This window comes from Talpa europaea (genome assembly GCF_964194135.1).
Source record: "Talpa europaea genome assembly, chromosome: 12".
In the NCBI taxonomy this organism is placed as follows: Eukaryota; Metazoa; Chordata; class Mammalia; order Eulipotyphla; family Talpidae; genus Talpa; species Talpa europaea.
In genome coordinates this window covers 16,301,254-16,318,851 of record NC_140079.1, presented here as the reverse complement: position 1 = coordinate 16,318,851, position 17,598 = coordinate 16,301,254, and the positions used below count along the sequence as shown (strand labels likewise).

General features: G+C 39.1%; 1 protein-coding gene across 6 annotated transcripts in view; it reads left to right on the top strand.

The window, feature by feature from the left end:
- CADM1 (cell adhesion molecule 1) overlaps positions 1-17,598 on the top strand; it is a gene marked incomplete at both ends in the record, with an annotated part of 314,928 nt that overhangs the window by 102,185 nt on the left and 195,145 nt on the right. The gene's annotated exons all lie outside the window — the stretch shown is intronic.

The window sequence follows — 17,598 nt, the reverse complement described above, 5'->3', positions numbered from 1 at the left end:
TTAATCATGTTTTCGTTTTTCAATATGTAACGCTAGAGGAGAAGAGGAAAAGTAGATTTCTTCATCTCATAAAACAAAGTACCTTTGCAATAAACTTCTGACTAAAACTTAACCCAGCGTTTTTTCATTTATCTTGGTTATTGCTTTCCACATGTCTCGTGGTTCTTGTAAACACGATTTTCCCTCTGGAGCCAGATACAAAGCAAAGGTTATAAAGGAAAGTGTTGGCATCTAAGCATCTGGCTTCTGATGTTTAGCCTTAAGAAATATATTTGAGCTTAAAAGAAAAGTAATAGGTTTGCTTGAATTTTCTTCTCTTCCCTTCACATTCTCTTTGACTGCATCTATGGATATCCCTAAACCTTGGTTTAGATAGAGATCTAATGTAATTTCATGAAGCAGCGCTGTCAGATGACCGCAAAGGATGCTCATATTTCTGTTGACACAGTCTTGTAGATTTCCAGAGAGCTCGTGCAGATGTTATGTCTATAGATCTATATCTGCATGCAACCATCATCTTTGTTTTAAATGGCTGAATTTGTTTTAGAGACTTTAAGTGATTACTCTGCCTATGCAGGTTAAGAAAAAGGGCTTTCCTGAGATCTTGGGTAGGTTTTTCTCTGACCATCCATAATGATAGACTTGTTTTTATAAATTCAGCCCTTACCTAACTGATGATTTATCACTGTGATCAGTGACTCCATATTTGGCTGATTTATTGAGGAGACCATTTATTATCAATAATTTTAATTTATATTCATGGCAAAGGACAGTGCTAATGCCATAAATGCTTTGTGTGTTCTTTTCCCTGGGATTCTTCCTCTCTCATAGCTCCATGAGCTAGGGAAATACAGCTTAAAAGATTCCCTATCTTAACTGGACTTTGTCACTTTTCATTATGCATTTAAAAAGAGTAATCTAAGAACATATTTTGGAATGAAAGCATCTTGTAGAAGTTATTCAATGTTGTGGTCTATTATTTGCTGGTTTCGATTTCAAAGGAACTAAGGGCATTCTGTTTCTTAAAAATGCTACTTCTGTGTTTTTACAGATACTGCTAATATTTGCTCTTTCCCAATTTCCCCCCACCCCCGGCTTTATTTCCCAAGACTTCTTGCTTGTGATAACAACTCTTAAAGTTCATTTTATCCCTATTCTTCTATGACATCTTATTCTTTAAACTTTTTTTCTGTTTTAAAAGTAGAACTCATTTCTTTTAATAAATAAGAAAAGAAAATGCACAAAAGTACACTCTAGAAAATAAAATTCACCTGTAATCTTAGCACTCAGAGATAAATAGTCCTAATAATCATGTTTTCCACCGATTGTTCTGCATGGTTCCGGGCAGACTTGTCTTGATCTTCATTTATTTCATTTCACGTTATTCTGTCTTCCAGCTTTGTAAAAATTCTTCTAGTATACATGTATAAATGCTTTATTTAATGAACGTAACTGAATGGACTGAATTATTATGTCCCCATTGTTAATTCTTCAGGTTGTTCCCAGGATTTTGTTCTGATAAATAACACTTTGAAGAACATCTTTGTGTTTGATCTTTGTGTTTCAGAGTATTTCTTTGGAATAAGGTATCACAGTCAAAGTGCCTGGGTCAAAGATGCAAACATTCTGAACTCCAAATTCTTATTTCCAAGTTACTCTTTGGAGTGGTTGTTTCCGTGTTCTCCTACTGGCTGGGAATGACCATGTTATTGCATTGTCTGTCACTGTATTGGGGGGATTTTAGTTTTAAAAATCTTTGCCTACTATGCAGAGGAAAAAGTATTTTGTTTCAGCATTCATTTGATAATGGACAGTTTATTTTTCTCGAAATGTTAATTAACTTCTGTTCTTTTTAGAGTTGTGGTTTATGCTCTTTACTCATTTCTGGTTCAGTGTTTAAAAATGGGTGTATAGACTTTTTAATAGTAAAAATAATGCTTTATCTGTCCTATTATAATTCTTAAAAAGAATCCCTGCTTCATGTTTGCCCCCCTTTTTTTTGGCCTAAATCAGAAGAGCTTTAAGAAATTATTTAGCTTAGTGCAGGATTCTTGCATCTAACAGAACTTTACTGTTACATGCCAGGTGCTGGGATGTATTACTGAACAGGTGAACACCCTCTGTTTCACTTACCTGTCGGGAGGGCAATGACCTGGGAATGAGAGATTAGCTCAACATAATAAAAGAACAAATTATATAGTGTTTCCAGAGCAGCTATAGAAAAAAAAAAAGAGCAGGGTAAGAGGGGCTGGGAGTGCTGGGGAGCAGGGAGGAGCATCAATTCCCAATGGGACAGGACTAGGCAGCATGAAAATGTGACACAGGAGCAGGATTTGAATTTATCGTCTTGACTTTTATAAAGAAATATTTGTTCTTAGTGGTGATACTGCCGCTGTGGGTTTACTGTTTTGCTTTTCAATAAATCAGATTTAATTCTGTGCTGTGCAGGTTATTTATTTTTTAGGATGGTCAGTAGGAGTCACCTTGGTCCAGAACCCTCCATTTACATAGCTGGAGGGTTGGGAAGTTGGGCTTCCTGTCTGAATGCATCCATAGCAACTGTTCTTTATGGACCCACCTGCCACAGCACCAGAGCCTGGATTTTGTGTCCTCTGGATGTCAGCGTGTGTAGAGCTGTAAAGTGTTGTGAATGGGAATGGAAAGTAGAGAGGCAGGAGGTAAAACTGGAGTAGTAGCTGTTCACTCCTTAATGAGAAATAATTGACTTGCTCCTGCACTCAGTGCTAGTGTTCAGTTCTGTTTCAGGGGAAAGAGGAGGAACAGTTATCGGAGGTGAATTTTCACTTTATTTTGTGTTGAAATTTCAGGATTCATCCCAGCTCCCTTTTTTGCCTCCTACTCGTTTCTAATACTGTTACAGGGCAACCCCGATATGAAATGGGTTGCCTGACTTTGTGTCCTCACCCGTGCGCTTAAAAGGGACTTAAAATTAAGACTCTACTGCAGGCACACACAACAAGGGTAATAAAGGGTGTATTTATAAAAGCAGGCGAAATGAAGAAATAAATAACTCAGGAAGAAAGAGAGGGGAATAAACTCTTGAATACATACTAGCAGTTCCATCCGCTGAGCTGGAATCCCAATAGCACACTGAGAGGCGGCAAAAAGTCAAGAGACCCCCAAGGACCACATGTCTGATTATATAGCAAACCTGGCTGCTTAAAACTCCACCCTCAGTTCCCAGTAATCCTCCCTTCAGTGATGATGACATTATGGGATTTGTAGTTCTTGGCGCCTTGCATTTCTTTGGTCTGGGGTGGGGGTGGAGTCCCTAAAACACTGTGTTTGTGGAATTCGTTCAGGTCATCCTTTTCCCCCAGCAATCCTTCCTTTTCTCGTTGAGTTTTAAAATGGGACAATGTTATGGGGTGTGGTTTACTCCACTGGCATCACCTTTGCAGTTACTTTTTGGGGCTGCGTTCCAAGGCCATTCCTATTTTAGAAGGAATTATATTGTTTTGTCATTTATCACTCAAGTCTGAAAGGCTATTGTCACCATTTTGCTGATAAAGAACATGAATTCAAAGAAGAAATAGTGCAAGCTAGACAGTTCTGAAGGTTGAGTTGCCTTAGGAGGGACCTTAGAGAATCATGGAGAAGTTCTTTATTTTTGTTCATTGAAATTAATGAATTCTTGTCTACCTGTACTCATTTTTTATAGCTTGTGCAGATAGGTTATAAGATTCTAGAAACTAATGCACATTGATTTCTTTCACGAGTTTGGAGACAATTGTTGATTCATAAAACATACAGGAACTTTGGGTAATTGTCAATTGTATAACTATTTTTCTTCTTTGCATTCCTATTGCTTTGCTATCGGCAGTTATTAAATTGATTCAATTGAAATCTGAATGAGAAATTAGTGTATTCTTATGAATGTGCCTCACATAAATTTTAAATGAAGTGTTTGACTTTTTCATCCAAATCAAGTTGGCAAAAGAATTTTAATTATTTCATTGGCTGAGTTATGAGATTCAGTTGAAGTTCAAGATTACTAAAAGGAGGGCATATTAAGAAACAAATATAATTAAATGCTTTTTAAAGGTGTATATCTTAAATAGGAACTGAGCTAGAATGGTGGTTTAATCAAGGAAGTTCCTCTTTTATTTTGTTATACACAGTTCACTTAATAGCCCCCTTTATAAAAACTAGTTTGACCTTTCGGCAGTGAGTGTGGGAGCCTCATGAGCTATTAGAAAATGAATGGTAGTTGTGTTGTTTCCATAGCTTAGCTATTGTAAATAGTGCTGCTATAAACATAGGGGTGCAGGTGCCCTTTTGAATTAATGTTTCTGTGTCCTCGATGACTGGATCAAGAAGATGTGGCAGATATACACAATGGCATATTACTCAGCAATCAAAAAAGATAAACTCATGCAATTTGCAGCAACATGGATGGAGCTGGAAGGGATCATGTTCAGCGAAATAAGCCAGAAAGAAAAAGAAAAATACGGGATGGTCTCACTTATAGCAGGAATTTAGAAAACCTAAATAAGGGACCAGGAAAAAGACTTACTATAATAAAGTAAAAATCAAAATCAATAAGCAACTGTAAACCAGAGACACACTACAGGGGCTGGGGAAGAGGAGGAGGAATTAGAGACAAAATAAGGGGGTGGGAATTGTGTGGGGAATATAACCAAGATGAAAATGCATACAGTGTGCAAAAATTAAAAACGATGTAAAAAATATATAAAAGAAAAAAAAAAGAAAATGAATGGTAGTGCCTTTCAGTTTTCCTTTCAGCCCTTCAGTTAACTAAACATTTACATGTGATCATTGCCACCTACTTTTTAAACTCTTGGTGCTTTCTCACCCTTTCCGTTTTCCCTCTCTCTCTTCACCCCTTCAATGAATATAATTTCCCCAGCTATCCAAAAGTAGAGCATTCCTATGAAACCTTTCATAAACTGAAATGACTTAAAGCGAAGAAGCAAGTATCATTCATTTATATGAATAAGAAAAAAATAATATTTCCAGGCCCCATAAATAACCTACCAAATAACACCTCGAACCTGAAGTCACACTAACATATAGTGAAAGCAAGGACGATAAGATAATTAAACAGCCTGCATAAAATAGCTCCTGGGAAATGAACTTGGCTGCTCAGCGGCTCGGGGGGTGTGCTGCCTCTCGAATAGCAGCTGTGGCACGGAGCTAATGCTATTTTTGCTTTTCTTTGGATTTCTTTCAGTTATGGAAAACAGGTACCAAGGTAGGTCTTTCATAAAAGGGAGGTGGTGTAATGCAACCCTTGGAAAAACGGGGGATCCCTGCACGACCGTGAGACCTATTTGCAAAGGCAGGTTCTCTGGACAATGAGTGGCTTGTCTAAGCCCACCTGTAGAATACCAGAGCTCTGGCCGGGATGGCACTGAAGGGCTTCGGCTTGGATGCCTGCTTGTGAGCAGGAGTGGTAAGAGCTGTGACTGCCCAGCTCAAGGGTAGTGTGTGGTGACAGTGCAGGAGTCCCCAGTGTGTGCTCAGTCTCGCTGATGACTCGTCTTTCTGTCCTCGGAGGTGGATGGTGTGACATGCTCTCACCATCCGATGGGTTAGAATAAAGACAGGGCAGGCATCTGTGGCTCGTGAATATTGTGGGTTCACAACTTTAAAGAAGTTCGACTTGACTTCCCCTCTCTCTGCTATTTACTCTCTGTGTGACCAGGAGTATTTCCAGTTGGATTTGGAGAGTTGAATATCCATAGTATCATTTACTTCATCATACAGCAGGTGTCTCTGTAGAACTTCAGTAAATTTAACTTCTACTGAGTTACTGTAAAGATAAAGCTCATTTTTAGCATTATGTTACCCCCCCCACACACATCATGTATTTGGAATGTATAGCAAGCAGAAGGGGAAAGATCATCCATAAATAATGGGTGGCATTTTGTTGGCACTCTTTTTCCTGTGATTTTGACATTTTTATTGTTTGCTTTACCGAATGTGACCATCAGTATATACTATCTGTAATACTATCAGTAGATACTATCTGTAATTTCACTTAATATTATGTTGTGCATTTCCTGTTATTAGCATACAATGTTGTAGACATTTAAAGGCCACATGGTGTTCTGTGTAGTTCACCTAGTATGATTTAATTAACCCCCAGTCAATGCATATAGTATTTTCTGATTTTTTGCTTTTATAAACAAGGCCATGACAAATAATCTTCATGTAAAACCCCTTCTCCACCTTCAGGGAATATTGACAAAAATAAGGTTATAAGATTAGGAACCTCAGCATTTCACTTCAAATTCACTGGGTTGCATTGAATGGAAATTTGGTCCTTTTTTTTGTTTTTTAACTTTTTTTGGGAAATTATTTGTGGCTTCTGAAAACTTGCAAGAAAAGTACGCAGACTCCCTTATAGCCCCTTTGTACAGATACATGTCTTACTGTCCTTTGCTTCATACATTTTGTCATTTGTCTTGCTCCCCTCCTCCTGTTTGCTCTCTTTCTCTCTGCATTTTTTTCCCTGAACCACTTGAGAAGTGAGTTGCATGCATCTATGGAGGATTCGCCTCCAGATCCTCAGAGTGTATTTCAGAAGAACAAGGACATTTTCTTACCTGATTTTGGTAGTTACTAACTTTGGGAACTCCCGCATAACACTTTAATCTTCTTTCTGTATTTCAGTGTGGTCAGTTGATCTAATGATATCCTGCATAGCGTTTTTTCACCTGCGATGCAACCCCCATTCCAGGATCACACAGACGTTGATGTCTTTCATGGGGGCACAGTTCTTCAGACTTTGTCTTCTATGACTTTGACATTAAAAAAAAGCCCCTTCTTTTAAATGCGGAGGTCCTCATTTGGGTTTGTTTGATGTGTTTCCTCATGGCGATGAGATTAAAGCTCTATATTCTCAGCTGGAATAATGCTTAAGTGACATGTCCTCAGTGGTACAGCCAGACAGTCTGTTCCTTTGTTGGTGATATTAATTGTGATTAATTATCTGGTCAAGGTGTTATTTGATTTTCCCATTGTGTAGTTCCTAGGTTTTCCTTTGCAACTAATGAGCAGCTTGTGGGGATACACTTTATGATCATGAAACAAGGCCCACCCCCACCCCCACTTGTTTTGTTGAAACAAGAAGGCTTGCAATGCATTTGGTTGAAAAGGCTGTGAATACTTCAGCTCTATGGGATATAAGTGTGTTCCTTCCACGCTAGCCTTGTTCCTCTTCAAAAATTTCCCTTAGATTTAACATCTATTGATGATTCTTGCTTGAACCAGTCTTTCCTGTGACGATTTTCCAACTAGAACATCAGTCTGTACCAGTCAATAGTCAACATTCTCCTGTAGAAGAACCCTTCCTCTCATCCATCATCCTTTAATCCATCCATCATCCATCCATCCATCCATCATCTAGCTATCTGACATCTATTAATCTATATGTATTGACGCATAGACTTCCCTTTTAATGGTTTATTACTTAATACTTAAGTACTTTTGTGCCAAAATCTCCTAAAGAACTCCTAGGAGAACCCCTTCAAATTGTTGCCATGTGCTTTTGCTGTGGCCCCACCATTTTTGAGCACTAACCTTTCCTCTGATATACAATGTTCTAGGTTCATCTTCTATCTTCTGTGCTGTAGTGTGTAGTCAACCTTTTTGTGAAGTCTTCTCTTATTCCTTACAGAGGAGAATGGTCTTAGAAACCAGTATTGGGTCACTAGGTGGGCTGCTTACTGAAAGAGCAGATTATTCACTTCTAGGACATTTATAGGAGTCATTGAGGAAGGTCAGGTGCACACACACATACATATATTGGAAATCATGAGTTGGCACTAGTACATGGAAATCCATTCCGATTCCAAGGGGGATTCTTACTCCATTCTGTATCTGATCTCCTTCCATGGTAAAAAAAATCTTGGCTTCTAACACTTTTACTCATTGACTCAGTGCTTCAGTGCATCCAAAAATAGTTTCAGAATTGCTTCCCCCATACCGCTACAGAAACAAACCTACTAAAAAAGTCAGTGCTGTTTACCCTTGATGCTGTCTTAGAATAGAGCATAGAACAAACTACTGAGGAAGCATTGGTATTATTGTTTTGCTCTGCTCCTGTCATTGTGGCTATGTTAATAATTTGACATTTATTTGTCTTCATTCAGTGTGTTGCAATTTGCTTTCCACTTTACAGTTTTGTTTTTCCCACCCTTGTTTATTTAATTTTTTTTTTTGACTATTTAGAACATCGACATGCTTCCCATATTCTAAACTGTATATAAAGGGTTTCTGAGACAATGTTCACTTGCAGGAAGCCAGTCATTTATTTAAAGGAAATGTGGTTCATTCTTTTGAAGTTTCAAATCATCCCCTTACTTTATTCTTCTAAATTATTTTTTCCCTCTCTAATCAAGCATACTTCTCAGGAATTCAAAGGAAACAGAAGTAACTTTTGATTCTTATAGCCATCATTAGTGTTTTGTATAGTACAAAATATGGATCATTTGGCTCACATGTCCTTTCTTAGCCTCCATGGGTGTGTCTGGGTGACTAAGTTCCCTGAATCCACAGGCTATTGCTACTAGCTTGATTTTTTCCCTCTGACTCCTTTATAAACTGGCTAGTGATAAATTTCATCAGCTCCTACTCTTCTGGTTGAACTTGGAAACCACTTGGAAACCCATAAGTGGGCTTATGAAGTTTGTGCATTTTTCAAGCACTGTTTTTTACTCCCCCTTACCCCCACCCCCATTGTTTTGTTGAAACAAGAAGGCTTGCAATGCCTTTGGTTGAAAAGGCTGTGAATATTTCAGCTCTCTGGGATAGAAGTGTGTTCCTCCCACTCTGGGTCATGATGAGATGGATAGATTTTCTTTGAATATTTGGAACTTGCAGTTTGCCTTTATGATATTCTTATATCCCTTTCTTGCACAAAATTATATTTGGGGCTTGTGGAATGATGGCCTCACAACAGTTAATCCTGAGTGATTTAATGAACTGCCAGTGAGCTTTAGGTGAAATGGTGTTCCTGGAAAGACCTTGATTTGTAGAATTAAGGGCACAACAAACTTTGCAATTGCTCCTTTCATTCCAGCAGGTAATTTTGTTAGAGGTGACCCATGTAATCTTAATATCTGAATGTGTCCGGTTTTATCCTGTTTTTATAAGGAAAAATCCCAGTGCATAGAACAAAATAAAGTAGCCCGTACCCTAAAGACATTTGGAATGGACAGGGGTGTGTGTGTGTGTGGGGGGGGGGCTGTCAACGAGCTTTGTGTTTTGATACCACTAATCAGTTGTCACTCTTGTAAGTCAAAGAAATTAGAAATGGATATGAAAAGAGGTTGCCTTTACGTGGCCCACTAGTTGTCCCTAGAAGCCTGTTTGAATGCTGAGGTTAAGGCTTTATCTGCTGGAAATTGGGGAGAGGCAGATTGTGAGAACTTGATTAAGTTAGCCACTAGTGTGATGTATACCTAACTAAGGTGTTTATTTTCTCTTCATCCTTTGAATTTTCTAGTTATGATTCTTTTTTTTTTCAGATTTATTTATTTATGCATACAAGAGCTGGGGTACAGGCCAGAGGTGTGTGGGGGGTGAGAGGATTTACCAGAGACAGAGTGGGGAGCAGAACAGGCAGATTGACTGAAGTACACTGCTGAGGGGAGCAGTGGGCAAGTCAGGAGAGGTCTGCTGCGCCATGTGGGTTGCTCCCTGGCTTACTGGGGGTCAAACTCGTGCTGAAGAGGCTGTGGATAGCTTCATAGTGCTGTGTCTTAACCCCTTGCGCCACCAGAGAGGCCTTGAATTTTCTAGTTATGAACAGTTAAATATTTGATCTCATATAAGGTAAACTTCATATACATTCCAAGACAACTTCAGATAAAGTGTGAACCATTATATTGAATGCATATATACTGGAAGACTTGAGATGATCGTTAAAAGTACGGTCTCCTTGGGCCTCTCCAGTGGCATATCCACCGGGGAGGGTCCCACATGGTGCGCAGACCTCTCCTGCCACCCACTGCTCCCCTCAGCAGTGTACTTCATCAGTCTTCCTGTTCTGCTCCCCGCTCTGGCTCTGGTGAATTCTCTCACCCTCCCGCGCTTCTGACTGTACCCAGTGCTCGTATAAATAAATAAATAAATCTTTTAAAAAAAAGTATGTCTCCTTGTAGCTTCCTATACTAATGGCACTGGTCAGCTGGAAGGAGCCACTTCAATATGGCCTGAATCTGTAAGAGAAATTAACAGAAAGAGACCTGTATTAAAAGCAGGAAAAGCTGTGGGTTATCTTTAGCATTCTGCTCAGGAGTAGCAACTCTTATTTCTACGATTTTGTGTTTTTTAACATGTCATGTCGATGAGCCTTTTCCCCCCACCTGCATTTCATGTGTCCGTTGTTTTTATCATGTTCTTTCGAAATTTTTAATTGGACATCTGTCTGTTCCCTGAAAACCACTTTTTAAAAGATAAATGCATGCTGTTCGGCAGGGTGGTAAAAACTAAAATGAGTATGAATGTATGTTTTCTGTAAGGGTTTGGAAGCAATAATAGGATCTCTTTAAGCCCTACTGTATCGGAAGGCGAACGATCCATCAAAAGCACAGTCTTGAATTTGGGTCTTCTATTTAGATTAGGAATGTTAAGAAAGATGGATGGTAAATGTCTTTTAGCTGCATTGTCCCCAAAACATGAAATGAAATCTAAAGACTCTCAAAGAAGGTTTCAATTACACTAGCAAATGACTTGAACAAGGATTGGGGAAAGGGAGGTCACGGGCCAATGGGATGCCAGTTGTGGATTTATATTGTTAAAATGAAAACATTATTTCCATTAGCCCCTTTCCACTAACACCTCCACCAGAGTTATTTTCAGATGGCACGTTTGTGGGTGTTAGTTGTACTTGATGGAAATACCTTATCGCCAGTGTGAATGGCACAGCCTCTCCAAAGGTGTGTTTCCCCCTGCCCGATACACAATCCAAGGATTCATTTGGCTAATCCTCTAGAGAGGCACCGGCATCTCTGTGTTCTCCAGACTTGATTTTAAAATGTGGCTGTGAGCTACCCAGTTGCAAAGAAGCATTTCTAAATGTTTTAATTAAAAACAGGGGATGGGGGAAGAGAAGGGCTGTGTTGTGGTTTTCCAGGATAACAGCTAATCGACAGCTAAATCACATTGGATGCTTGAGTTTAGGGAGGGAAAATTGTGGGTTTAAGGGTGTCTCTCAGTGGGTTTGCCCTGAAATGTTGATGTGGGTTTGAGTGTGGTTTTGCCCTCTTGCTGCAAATGGAGAAAAGAGTTGGTAAGCAGAAGACGGAGTGCCTTTTTAATCAGTTGGCTATAGTGTGTGCTCAGGGCAGACGCTTTAGAAGAGCACCATTAATTTGAATAAAACAGGAGAAGGTAGGTACTTTGTACATCCATAAAGCACTGAAGGGGATAAATCCAATTATCTGTTCAATATTTAATGGCCATAAAGTTAAAAATTCTAAAGGCAGTACCTTGGAGACTGCTTAGTCAATTCTGTCCATATTATTTTTGACATTCAAAAGTCAAGATAGGATAGCCATCTTGACTGCAGCGCTCCTCACACGGTCAGCCCACCTGGTGGCAACATCCTGGACTGGTGTTTCTTTTCTTTACACAGATAAGAGCAGTTTTGTTGAGCCCCCCTCCCCCCAATGATTCCCTAAGAATCTCGGGGAGGGAGGTGGCAGGAAGATGGCTCCTGAGCTTCCCACTTGGGGCTGTTCCCACTGAACAGTCCCTTGCTGTTTGCTCTTAGGTATGAAAGATAACTAAGGCGACTACAAAAGGAGAAAATAAAAGAGCAGCGTAAAGATCAACTGTTTTGGACTAAAATGTGTTTTAAAGAAAATAGAGGATTTTAAAAACTTATGTCTCAAGCTTCTATCTTAGAAACTCTATTCAGCCCCAAGCCTTGTTTTTATAGATTTCTTGCACTATGCAAAGTTCCTAAGCAAGTTGTGAAAAAAACCCGATAATTTATTAATTCTGCCACCTCCATCCTTTCTTTTCTACAACTGTGTTTAGCCAATGATGCAGGTGGGCATTGCTGTGTTTCACAGGCAGCTGAATCATAAAGCTTCTAAGAAAATCGATGCTCTAGCGACAGTTGGAATGAATGTCAATACGACAGAGTGATTTCGTGATATGGTGAAGCTTTGTTCTTCTTGCCTATTAGTTAATACAGTGCTCTCATTAGCCATTAACATGCTGTCACCTTATATGGACCAAACTTTAGAAGCACCTCTTATATTTCAGAGAATGTCACTGCTAGCTAGATTTTTTACTTACTCTGTTTTATGTATTTCCTTTCACATGAATCATTTCCCACTTGGTATACCTCTGTATACTCCCTGGGTACTATGTCCCTTTCAACGTGGTTTTGGTTGCCTGTAGATTTTTATTAAACATTTTTTTTTTAAACTAACACTATGTGTTGATAAATTTTGACGTGATGGAGGTTTACTGTTAAAATGTTATGGAGGAATCGTGCAGGAAGACGGCTTCAGGAGAGGTTAAAGAAAGAACAGATAATAGAGTGCATGGATGATGAGATGATAATAGGACGTTTGTTTTCTTTTAAAATATAGACAGGTTTCCAGAAGGTTCTGCCTGTTGTGAGTGCTTTTACGGAGGCTGGTTTTCCTTGGGAATACATGTAAAGTCTTTTTCTTTCTTATTTTGCTACCCATTTCCCTTGAAAGGGAGACTTAGTTTGGTTTACTCTATTTTCAAATGCAAATTAAGCTTATTCTTGTCACATGTATGGTCTCTAAGGATGATACTTGCTGAAATCTAAAACCATTTAGTGTTCTTAGATATTATAGTTTTAAGTAGATTGTGCCTTGTTTTGCTCTGAGTGCTGTGAGCGATTTGGCTGTTAAACCACCAGAAACCTTTGTTTTCTTAGTTTCCTATAAAGGAAATAAAGGTGAGAAAATAATGATTTCCTGGATAATTCAAAGGGAAGATTTAACATACAAATCCCTAACATGCTACTATACAAGAACTTCCAAATCAGCTTATGTTACAACTCAGCATGACAATTGTTAAACTCATTTATTTTTAAAGAGCTTTTGTATGATACATGTTAAAAGAGCCAAGAAGAGCGACTTTTAACACCATTCTTCTTGAATATGACTCTGAACTGGAAATAGATGGGAATTTTTATTTATTTGCTCATTTATCACCCACATAACTCTTAGATTGTAAGCTTTTTGTGGACAGAAGCCCTTTTTATGTATGCATGATTTCTGGCTATAGCCTTATGTTGCCAGTGTTACTGATTCCATAATATTGGTGTTCAAGTTGGTTCATTTTTTTAACCCAATTTCATCCAAATTATATTTGCCATGAAATTAATGTTTGTGGGACTGTATTTTCTTTCCATACATGTTAAATTAAAATCTCCAATATTAAAACTCAAAAATTCTTATGTGTACCATTTAAACTCATGTCAGCTCTCATGCCTGAGAAGTAGTACGTTAGCATGGCCTTACGCATTTTCAAATTTATTGTATTTTTGTTTAATTGTGTAGTGGAGGGAATAGATTCATTATGTACTTCCTACAGTTAAATACACTCATCTCTCCCATTTTCTGCGGGTTCGGTTCCCAGAGATAAGCCGTGGGCCGCAAATATTAGATGTGTTATTTTGAGAGACAGACCACATTCATATAAGTTTATATTATAGCATGTTGTAATTGTTCTATTGTTGTTACTCTTTCTGTGCCCACTCAAACATTATCATAGGTATGGCTGTATCAGTAAAAACACAGTATAGATGGGATTTGGTTTTAGGCATCCATGAGGTGAAGGAGGTCTTGGAGATGCTCCCCTGCTGATTAGAGGGCAGAGGGAGGAATCACTGTACTGTTTCCAATAGTTTCTGTATGTTTTCTGATTTAATTCTTGTAATAATTCAATAAGGGAGATGTCCCCGTTTTACAAGTGAGAAAACTGATTCCCAGAAAGGTTCAGTGACATTCCTAAGGTCAAATAACTTAGCACAGATTAGAACTGAGATAAGAGCTCAGAGCAATCTGATTGCAGAGTCCTTGCTGTTTGCTGCATGTTGCTGACTCCCAATAATTAATGAGTTAACTTTGCATTCACGGACTGGTCTGCTTTCCCATCCTTACTCCTCTGTGGTTGAAAGAGAATTTCCACTGAATGGTATTTATAGTTTGTGATTTTCCTCTGGAATTGCATTTTGCATGGTCTGGAAAGTTGTCCTTATCACCTTCCTTTTAAGGCTTGTGTGAAAGGGAGCCTTGCAGCACATCCAAGAGGTATATGCTCATTTAGGGTTTTTAAAAAGTATTGTGAATTAGAGCTTAAATCAAAAATTAAGTTCTTTATTTAAGGTAAAGCTCGTCTCTCTGGAATTATTTTTCATTTTATGTTACCTCAGTCTTGTTATACTTTGGGCATGAAGGACATAAAGTGTGGAGATGATCTGCTCTAGTTCATTATTACCCAAAATAAGTGCTTGAATCCTGTTTATTTATCCCGCACAAATGTGCGATTATCTGACCTTGGCTTATTTACCTCCAATTATAAAGTCTTACTCTTGCACAGCTGTTCCTAACAAATGAAAAAGCCTTTGGACAACTCTATTCTTTCAAGATGAATTTCCTAATACTTAAAAGTTGCAAGTCAGCCTGATGTTTGCTTATTCAACTTATTTATTTTGTAGTAGAGATTTGAAAAAAAAAAGCGTTTGCCTGTTGATACATTCAGAAAACATATTCTATTCCCCCTTAAATCATTTGGTTTCCATTTCAGGTAATCATTAGGGTTTCCTTTTTGTTCTGCTGGAGCTGGCATACCCAGAGATTGTTTAATGGGATCACTTACATTGATGGATGGTTTAATATTTTGAAGATCACATACAGTAGCGCTTGTAAGAGAATAATCAGGACTGGCATGTGAAGGATATGGATTGTGTGAGTCTCACATCAGAGCTGGTGTAAGTGCAGTTTGGTGGAACTTCTCTCCAGCTGTTAACTGGGCATTTTATGCTTCATTTTTTTCAAGATTGTTTTCTTCCTGGCTTCCTGTCTGTCTTACCATATTTACTTTAAGTCTTCTAATTATGGGAAATGGGAAGATAGAGGAGCTACATGTCTTCCTTTCTGACTCGAGAGTCTGGCTGTTGTGGTTTCGAAAGGGCTGGGCCTCTGAGCCCAAGTAATCAGAGTCTCTGGGGGGTTGGAACTAGTCCATCTTCATAGCTGACTTCAAATCGGTTGCTTTCACCCCCTTGATTGGTCCTGTATCTGTTGATTTTATTTTATTTTTTTAAAGGTTTATTTATTTATGCTTATAAGAGCTGGGGTGCAGGCCAGAGATGCAGTAGGTGAGAGGATTCACCAGTGGGGAGCAGAACAGGCAGATGTACTGAAATACACTGCTGAGGGGAGCAGCAGGCGAGATAGAAGAGGTCTGCTGCACCATGTGGGTTGCTCCCTGGCCTGACCGGGGATCGAACTCATGCTGCAGCTGCTGCAGATAGTTTCACAGTGCTGTGTCTTAACCCCTGACGCCACCGGGGAGGCCCCTGACTGTTGATTTTATTATATATTCATTACTGCAGTGGGGAGGAAGAGGCTGCTGTATTTATTATTCCTCGTAAAATTAATTGGTGCCTAAAACAAATATTATTAAAGATACTATATTTTACAACATACCGAGATGATTGATACAATTTCGGTATGGGGTTTATATGCTGTGTGTTTATGTCAATAAACTCATAAAATCAGATCTCATTTTCAGTCTCACAAGGTAAAGTTGATGAGAGGTGGTGCCACGTCTTCCCCTCGGAACCGGTGACGAATCCAACCTGGCTGCTGTGGCTTTTGCCCACTTCAGCACACTGACCCCATGCCTTCCCTGTCCACACAGAGGGCTTCAGCTTCATCGAAGCCCCAAATTTAGTGCAGCGTTTTGTCAGTTTGAGAATATTTCGAGCTGCTGTGTTTTGCCTGTTGTTTTTTCCCCCTGCAAATGTGTGAGATGTTGGGCTCACAAGAAAACCAGGCTATTTTTGGTCTTTAAAATGTAACCACGCTCCCAGGCTGGGACATCTTTTTTTTTTTTTTCCCCATGTGTTGTTTTGTCAGCCTAACTTTTCTGTGGGGAGGAGTAACAGGTTTATTGTCAGAATTGCAGATATTTTAATTGAAGATAAATGAGTTTCCTTTGTAAATGTCTTCAATATTACATATCTTCAGTTTTATTATCCTAATTTCAGTAGATTGGCAAAGTCAGATAAGCTTAACAGCCCAAACCTGATTCAGCATTCATTACTGCCACTAAATCAAATAAGACCCGGCTAACAGAGACACGGCTGTGTGGCCATTCTTCAATTTAATTAGAATATTGTACATTGTATTGCACTTACATGTGTATACCCGAGACAGAAGTTCATTATCAATTTGGGAACATGCATACTGCACCTAGCTTGGCGATATTGATCATTTCTTGTGAAATCTCCTCTTTGGGGGGAGAAGTCTTTCAGATCCCTAAATAGCAGGATCACTTAAAGGAACAGAGATGGGACTCACTCACCTAATGTGCTATCAAAGGTTAGGATTTTAGGTTCCATTTCATTCTGGGTTGGCAGAGGTTGGCAAACTTTCTCTATAAAGGCCAAGATAGTAAATACGTTAGGTTTTGGCAGCTTTCACCACCACTCAACTCCGTTGTAGCATGAAAGCTGCCACAGACAAGATGTAAACGGAGGAGCATGGCTGTGTTCCAATAAAACTTTATTTATGGACACTGAAATGTGAATTGCATGTAATGGGTTGTGCAGTATTCTCTGCATTTTTTTCCAACTGTTTAAAAACCCTTAGATTATGGGTGCTTAGGTGTGGAAATGGTATGGTAACAGACATCTGAAGAAGTAGGAACCTATACTAGTCACGCAGCATTGTAAACCATTGTCACTACAGCAAAAATAGTGCAATTCTAAAAATTCTTAATTTGTGGGCTGCACAAAAGTGGTCAGTAGATTTGGTTAATGAGCCCCTGCACTATGCGGGCTTCTTTGGTCCCTAGTCCCATTTTTCACTGCTTTTTATTATTTGTGCATTTACTCACCTTTCTTAGGTGCTTGCTCTGTATCTTTGCATGCTTAGTTTTGCATAATGCAGGATATGTGGTGGGATCACATTTTCCAGTGGTTCTGTCATCTGCCAGTCTCTGCTTGACGCAGTGAAGGAGAACCACGTGTGTAGCCTCCAGTGAGAGTAATTTCTATTACCGGTTGGTAGTTGCTGTTTAATTCTCGAGGGACAGACAATGCCGCAGATTGACGTATCTCATTTTCACATTCTGGGAGATGATCTGCTGGTTCTGAGGATGCTGTCAGTTTACTGGTGTTACTCGCCTGCGTGGTCATTAGCAACAGCAAGTCCATAAATAGATCCCTGGTTTGGCTTGTGAGCTGTTGGTCCTGCAAACTTGGTGGACAAACTTGCCTTCAGTGTTTGTAGCGGTGAGATTGTCTGAACTTGGCTTCGCTGTTGCCCTCAGTCTTAAATACTTGTGGCTGTAGACTTTCAGCTTTCAGGTTGTATCGTA